Source organism: Dromiciops gliroides, chromosome 2, assembly GCF_019393635.1.
Source record: "Dromiciops gliroides isolate mDroGli1 chromosome 2, mDroGli1.pri, whole genome shotgun sequence".
NCBI lineage: Eukaryota > Metazoa > Chordata > Mammalia > Microbiotheria > Microbiotheriidae > Dromiciops > Dromiciops gliroides.
In genome coordinates, this window is record NC_057862.1 from 590229757 (window position 1) to 590238181 (window position 8425).

Genomic DNA, 8425 nt, shown 5'->3' on the forward strand with positions numbered 1-8425 from the left:
CTTTAAACTCTGAGTTCCCCTCATTCTGCAAATGTAATTTCATGCAAATTGTAATTTGGCCCAAATGTAATTATTTGGTCCAAAATTTGTATCCAAAACCAGGGGTTCTTAAGCATTTTTTGTATCATGAAGATGCCTTTGGCTATCTGATAAAGCTTATGAATCCCTTCTCAGAATGTTTTATATGCATAACATAGGATTACAAAGATCCAGTTGTATTGAAATACAGTTATGAAAATGTTTAAAAAAAAAGTTCACAGAACCCAGGTTAAGAACCCCCTGATCTAAACAGGCAACCTCTCTACAACATCCCTTGCAAGTGTAGGAAAGCAGCAGGGTAAGGGATATTTGAATTGCCAGTCCCAAATTCTGGTACCATCTTCTCCATCTCCACATCCCCAACTGCATAGAAAACGTAAAATGCACAAGACAATTTACCTATGGTAAATATTATCATAGAATTGTACAGCTAGGGTGGGCCATGGAACTAAACCTTTTAATTTTTCATGTAAAGAAACTGAGGCTCAAAGAAGTTGTGACCAGCTTCTGTCCATATAACTTGGCAGTGGCAGAGCCAAGGTGAGAACACAATCCAGTGCTCTTGACAGAGCCCCACATGGCTTTATTTATCATATTCCTTTGTTTTCTTATGTTTTCCCTTGATTTGGGGTTTAGTTTTGCAATCACCTAAGAGATATGCGTGGTGATCCTATCTAAGGATCATTAGACCAGATCTAGATGTGAAGAACCATACTTGCCTAACTATTTGAAGGGTTGGAATGGATAAATTATATCTTGGGGGGGGGTGGGGATTGACCCTGTGTGAAATACTCCTTCCAGACTCATAGATAAGTAGAAGAATTGATTACCTGGGATGGGGGCTAAAAACACTTTTTTTGGAGTTAGGGTATGGCAACTTACTTTTGAATATCGCATAGTTCTACCAATATCTCTAGGAAGCCAGCAAATTACCAAGCTCTTATTGACCATATAATGGATTGGATTGGGCCAGATCTGTGATTTCACTGGAATAGGGAATATCCTGCTGAGGAAACTTCCTTTTTCAATATATGTCATACTCTGTCACTTATAGTCTTAGAGAGTTGCCTAAGAACACTGAGAGGCTAAGTGATTTTGTTCCATGGTTACTCAAACAGTTTGTTTGAGTATCAGAGGTAGAATATGAATTCAGGTCTTCCTTCTCCAAGACCAGTTCTCTATACCTTGTCTCTTGTTGGTTACTGAATCATACCTATTATAATAGAATTAAGTAGAAAAGGAGACTTTTCTAAGGAAATGTTTCAATAGTAAGGTCCGGTGAAGATATCAAGAAGGAACAATTATCACCTTCTACCATCATTCTCAATTCTTTTCTCCAAATAACTATGATTTATATAGCAATTTAAAATTTACAAAGTACTTTTACATATCTCATTTTATCCTCCCAAAAACCCTGGGACATAGCTGTTATTATCCCCATTTTGCATATGATGAAACTGAGGTAGAAAGAGGTTAGGTAACTTGTTCATGTTCACAAATATAGTAAGTTTCCTAGGCTGGATTTGAATTAAGCTCTTCCCAACTTCAGGTCCAGCTTTCTATTTACTACACCACCTAGCTGCTTCTGAAATGTAAGTACTAACTCCTCTCTGGTCTTATCTGTCTTTGGGGATGAGAAGATTTTGAAATGATATAAGACTAGAGGGAGAAAGATAAAGAGAAGATCAGATGGGAAAAGAAGAAAGCACCCAGAAGTGAAGAAAGGGGATTACAAAAAGAAAAATGACATTACTTCCTTTTCATCTCTCTCTCCCCACTATTCCAAAAACTGTTTATTGAACATTTTGGAAACGTTTATAATTTTTGACCTCATTTATGTACCCATATTCTTTGATACATGCAGGTTGGTTAGGTCAGTATGATCTAAGCTGGATCTACACATCACCAAAAATAATAGGAAGAAATTGATCGGTTCAGTTATTACCTGAATTTTTTGTCCATGTAACATACAGCTAATTGTTTACCAAAAATTTGTGATAGGGTGACTAAAAATCTGGATGAGTGGATACATTTTCACTTTTTGCCCAATTGTTTGCTCCACCTGTAGACTATCAGTTGATTTTCGGAAATGGGAAAAAATCCTGCCCTTGTTTGATGTTCAGATACTCCAACTACATTACCTGGTTTTCAGTGGGTCATCATAATGATAGCACTTTCTGGTTTACAAAGCCACTTTCCCCATACTAACCACATGAGGTAGGTTGATTCTATCTTATTGGAGAAGCTTGTTTCTGTTATAAGTTCTTTTATGTTCTCCAGCAAGTTGGTAGCTTCAGATGCGGTCTGCCTATTGTCCTCAGAGCCAGCATTTATGCATCCTTCTGGGCATCCCTTTACTGCCAGCTTCCTGGCATGAATTTAGGTTTTAATTACTTCTATAGTCCCTTGGAAGATTTTTTTTCCTCCCTGAAACATCCCATTAAACTAGCAGCATATTCTTAAAAGTAATTCCAGGAGGCTGACATGTGTTATTCCTGTCTGTGTTTTTGGAAGTATTTTTTTCCTTTGTTTTTCTGTTTTTTGTTTGTGTTTTTAAATTTCAGGGGGTAGTTTGTCCTTGATTGCACCATTTCCTCTGGAAAACAAGTTATACTTACTTTTTATGATTTTTCCATTAGATAATGAATGCAGTACCTGCCAGGACCCCATGGAAGTTGTCAGCCCCAAAGCCAAAATTATGGGGCCTCAGGTTTGCTAGAAAACTATTCATTCATCAGAAGAATTGAATAGATTTAATCATCTCCAGAAAGTGGAGGAAGAAGGCTGAGGAAATCATGCTGCAAACCAACCCAATATCGTTATACAGGTGAAATCAGGTACACCAAAACTAGCCATGAAGGGAACAAAAGAAGTCACGACCCAAGGCCAAAAGATTCAATGTGGAAAGGAGGTTAAGGGACAACTAGATCCATATAGCCTTGGCAATGTTAGCTTGTTACTCTGAGCTGATTTTACCTGTCTCTCTGTGTACATATATATTCATATATACATATACAAATACATATATACATATATGTATAGATGCAGGAATTGAGTGTGTTTTTATACACGTACATTATACTTACTTTTCATAATTTTCTCCTCCATTAGCTAATGAATGCAATGCCTACTAGGATCCCATGGAAGTTTTAACCTAAAAGAGAAAATTGTGGGAAGAGAAAATTACAGGGAGAAGTGGAAATATACACACATATGCATACATACATATATACATACACACACACACACATATAGTCAGAGTGGGAGGGGACTTTAGAGAAAATGTAATTGAACCCATAGCTGAACAAGATATGTATCTCTAGCACCCTTGACAAGCTGTCATTCAGCTTTTACTTAAAGATCTCTAGTGAGGGGAAAATCACAAACACTTGAAGCAGCCCTTTTGTCTGGTGGCCAGGTCATTTTTCTCTACATCAAGCCTAAACTTGGCTCTTTTCATTTTCTACTCATTACTCATAGCTCTCCCCAATGAGGACAAGTAGAAGTCAAAACCGTCTTCCATATGCCAGTCATTTAAATATTTAAAGTTAACTATCATGTCACCCCTAAGTCTGTTCTTCTAGACAGAATATGCCCCATTGATAGTATCTTGGGGCCAAAGATTTAGAGTTGGAAGTGTCCTTAGAGGCCATTGATGCTAAACCCTTTAGTTTACAGATGAGGAAACTGAAGACAAGAGAAGCAGTGTATTTTGCTCAAGTTCACATGGATAGTAAGTAGCTGGGCTGTGATTTAAACTCAATTCCCTACAATTGATGCCCAGGTGTGACAATCTTCAGATCCTTCATCGTTCTGGTCACAGACTACCATTTAGTCGTCTTCCCCATCTTACAGTTATGAAGTTGATTTTTTAAAAAATACAAGTTAACATTACATTTATCCCTGTTTAATTTCATTTCATTCAATTTTCTCCAGTGTTTTCATAGGTCAGGACCTTCTTCAATCCTGATCCAACCTGTTAGCGAACCCTCCTAGCTTAGTGTCAACTACAGATTTGATAAGCATGACATAGAATACCTTCATTCATGTCATTGAAAAACTATTAAACATCACCAGACCAAGCACAGATCTCTGTAAGAATTCAATAGAAATCTCCATTCACATCAATATTGACCCATTCATGACTACTCTTGTCTCCAGCCATTCAATCACCTCTGAATCAACCTCATTGTATTCTTATTTAATATACCTCTCACCATCTTGTCCACAAAGCTAGCATGATAATTTTTTCCAAATGCTTTGTTGCAATAGAAGTTGAATTATATTTAGAGCATCTTTTGATCTCCTCGTTAAAAAAGGAAAGGGAATTAATCTAGTAAGATGCATTCTTTTTTTTTTTTCAACTGAGTATTTTTATTTGGCTTTTTCAAATGTACCAGAACATGATACTATTTTGTTTATTTTCAACTTCCATTTAACATTAGAAATCTACAATTTGCATTATAAATATGACATAATTCTTTTTTTGACATAACAATTTATTCTTTTTTTTTGGTTTTTTAATCATAAAAGCGTTTATTTATTTTGGTGAGGCAATTGGGGTTAAGTGACTTGCCCAGGGTCACACAGCTAGTATGTATTAAGTGTCTGAGGCTAGATTTGAACTCAGGTCCTTCTGAATCCAGGGCCAACGCTCTATCCACTGTGCCACCTAGCTGCCCATTTATTATTTTCTAGTTACATTTAGTTATAGTTTTCAACATTTGTTTTTATAAGATTTCCAGTTTCATATTTTCTCTCTCCCTCTCCTCCCTCCCCATTTCCCAAGACAGCAAGCAATCTGATATAGGTTATATATGTAGTAGGCCTCCACCAGTCACGGACGACCATGGATCAGCACCTTGAAGAGCCACAGGCCACAGTGTGGCTGTGCAGTCCAATACGGGAGCTGCAGCTCCTGAGTGACTTATAAACAGTAACTGCCACATCCTGTGTTGTATCTACCCCATGAGGAGTAGCTGGAGTGTCCTCTCCAGGGCGCTGGCCTGAGGAGATCAATATGGAAAACATACAGCAGGTTTTCCCTCTCCGAGACATTGGTGAATACAAAGGAGAGGCAGAGCCAATACAGTTTGGCACCAGTGCCACCGCAGGAGTTGCCAGAGGGATGTGGTGTCCAACATCCAACTGCCTAAGGGACTCCGACTCCTGATTTTTCCTCGGGGTTAACTCCCGAAGCCTTTCCCATATATGGGTATAGCCACAAAGCAGCGGAGGTTTAAAATTAGGATTCCTTCCCCTAGGTGGGTTGCCTGCCAAGGCTAAGGAACCCCACCTGCCCGAAGTGACTGGTTTTAAGGCGCCAGTGACTCACCTTCGCCCCTTCTTCTGTTAGTGGAAACAGTTCCACCACGAGAAGGCCGGGAGTTGGGCTTCGGTTGTCAGAGGCTATTTGAGACACACGCCACTGGAGCATTTTATAGAGAGTGGGCGCTTATCCCACTCCCTTCCCCAGCATGACAAACCTTTGGAACCAAGATGCATTCTTGATGAATTATGCAAGCTCTTTTTAATCACTGCTTCCTTTTCTTGGCCTTTATAAACTACTGTTTAATAATGTATTCTAGAATTTCCCCAGAAATTGAAATCAAATTCACCAACCTATAGTCTGCAGACTTTATAACTTCCCCTTTTTTTCTCTTGCAGGGCAATGAGGGTTAAGTGACTTGCCCAAGGCCACACAGCTAGTAAGTGTCAAGTGTCTGAGGTCAAATTTGAACTCAGGTCCTTCTGAATCCAGGACCGGTGCTTTGTTCACTGCACCACCTAGCTGTCCCATAACTTCCTTTTTACTGAAAATCATGAGGCTTGTCTTTCTCTGGTCCAATGGCAATTCTCCTTCTCCTTCTCCTTCTCCTTCTCCTTCTTCTCCTTCTCTTCCTCCTCCTCCTCTTCCTTCTCTTCTTCCTTTTCCCTTTTCCTCTTTCTCCTTCTCCTCCTCCCCCTTTTTCTCCTTCTGCTTCTCCTTTCCCTCTTCCTCTTCCTTCCTGTCCTCCTCTGTGACTCAATGCTATTATTTAAGTAGTCCCAAAAGTCTTAGTGCAGTTTAAGCTTTAAGAGCATCTAGGAAACACAGTAGGTAGAGCTCTGAGCTTTTAATGAGGAAGACCAGACTTCAGATTCAGCCTCTTACTCATATTTTATTAGCTGTGTGACCCTGAGCAAGTCACTCAACTGTTATTTGTCTCATTTTCTTCAAGTGTAAAATGGGCATCATAATAATAGCACTGACCTCCTAGAGTTGTTGTAATAATCAAATAAGATATTTTTAAGGTACTTAGCACCATGACTGTCTCTTAGTTAGGTGTCAGCTAAACATTAGCCATCATCATCATCATCATTATTATTACGCTTTAATAAGATTAAACTGTACTAAGGCTTTTGAGACCATGTGTGTGCCATTTCTTTCAATATTATGGGATTTATTTCTTCTCTTGCCTAAATACATCAAGGGCCACTAGGTACTCTCTTATTATCTTTTTACTAACTGTCCTTTTACTTTTTAATATGCTGTCTCATCTAATCAAAGATTTGTTCTCCTTGATAAAATAATACTTAAATTCTTTAATCCTTGACCACATCAATGTGGTTATAATGCAGATTGCAACCCATTTCTGTCTTTTCATCTTGTGCTATTGATTCTTGTCCATTTTCTCTCAAAGATCCTTTATGATTCTTCTCAGTGTGATGGAGGAGGTTGGTTTGTTTATGGCAGAAGAAACAGAAATATAAGAATTGTAGTTCTGTCTTACCTATATCATAGATTATCATTAAAGATGATCAATTGAAGCTATAATCATGTTATAAGTAAATGATGTTGCAATTCTTAGACTTATGACTAAAATTATTTTCTGCTTCCATCCTAATATGGAACTGCTTCAGAATAGGTAGAACAAAGTGAAGAGAGGATGCTAGAAGAGAGCTACTGAAGCAGAATGGGTCATATGTAGTTATATTCAACTATTCTTTGAGACGTCTAAAAAGGTACTGGGGATGTGATGAGAAACACTTATGTTCTTCTTAGACTTGTAGTGAATGCATTGCAGCCAATGCAGCAGGTATATGGAACATCTGTCCAGACCTGACATTATCTTATCTTTATAGTTCAGAGTAATTGCCATTAATGGGTTATAAAAAGAAAATATCAGAAAGCTTGCCCAAAATGCATAGTAAAAATAGAAATACTTTGAGAACATTGTTGACAATGGCTGTTTTAAGACTGACATTTGAACAAGTGATGAGGCACAATAGATGAAAGAGAAACAAAAATATTAAGAATCAGTAAACTGGAGTTGGTGCCTTAGTCTTCTGTTCTTGTAGATTCTATTAAAACATGAAACACATTCACATGTGCCTGAAAAACTAAAAATCTTCACTGTATGTGCATGAGTTAGTATCTAGTACATCTTCCTTTGTGCCATATTATAATGATACTACTAGCACATGAGGCCATTCGAGGATTTGTCAAGCCAGGGAAAGAAACATTTTTGTCTTTTCTGCATCAAGGTCCAGTTTAAGAAAAGAAAATAAAATAATTTTGTGCATTTGAGTGGGAATAAAAAAAGGATGCAGAAATTGACTTTTAATTATTCTTTAAAATTGAACTATAGATACAGAGGAGTTGAATGCTAGCTATTATTAATAAACTGATAACCCAGGACTGTAAGTCTAATAACAGCTGAAGAAATGTGAACATCACAGTGAGATAGACACATGGTTGGTTGCTTGTAGTGGTGGCAATGTTAGCTAAGTGTGAGTTTATGTCCTTTAGTTCATAGACCAAAGTCTGTTAGACCTGGGGGGAACCTTAATCATTAGGAAACCTAATCTTCCTTCTGTTACTTTTCAGCCATTTTGCTGCCCCGGACAGGGGTTCTGAAATGAAATGAAACATATAGGCATTTGTCCATTGTGTCTTTGTTCTTTTAGCTAGCTGATGAAAGGTTTTGGTGAGAAGGATAAAAGTATTGGTTTTAATGAATTTGGGGAGATTTTTTGCTTTCTTTATACTCCTTGCTATAAAGTTAATGAATTTTCCACTCCCTTCCTGCTTCTGATCTCCATCCTCCCTAAAAACAACAACAACAACAACAAAGCAATGTAGGAAAAGGAGATGGAGTATAGGAAAATTAGGGTGGCATGGAGGAATCGGGAAATGACCAGGAAGGGGCATGGTATAATGCAAGACACAGGAGAAAACCGAATTGAAAAAGACAAAGCCATAAGTCTTCATGAACTAATATTCGACTTCTGGTTGATTATCTTTACAAAGATGAATCTTATAATGTATAAACGACAATGACTATAAGTCATTTAACTTTTCTTAACCTTAGTTTTTTCATCTGTAAAAACTGAAGTTTTCAAT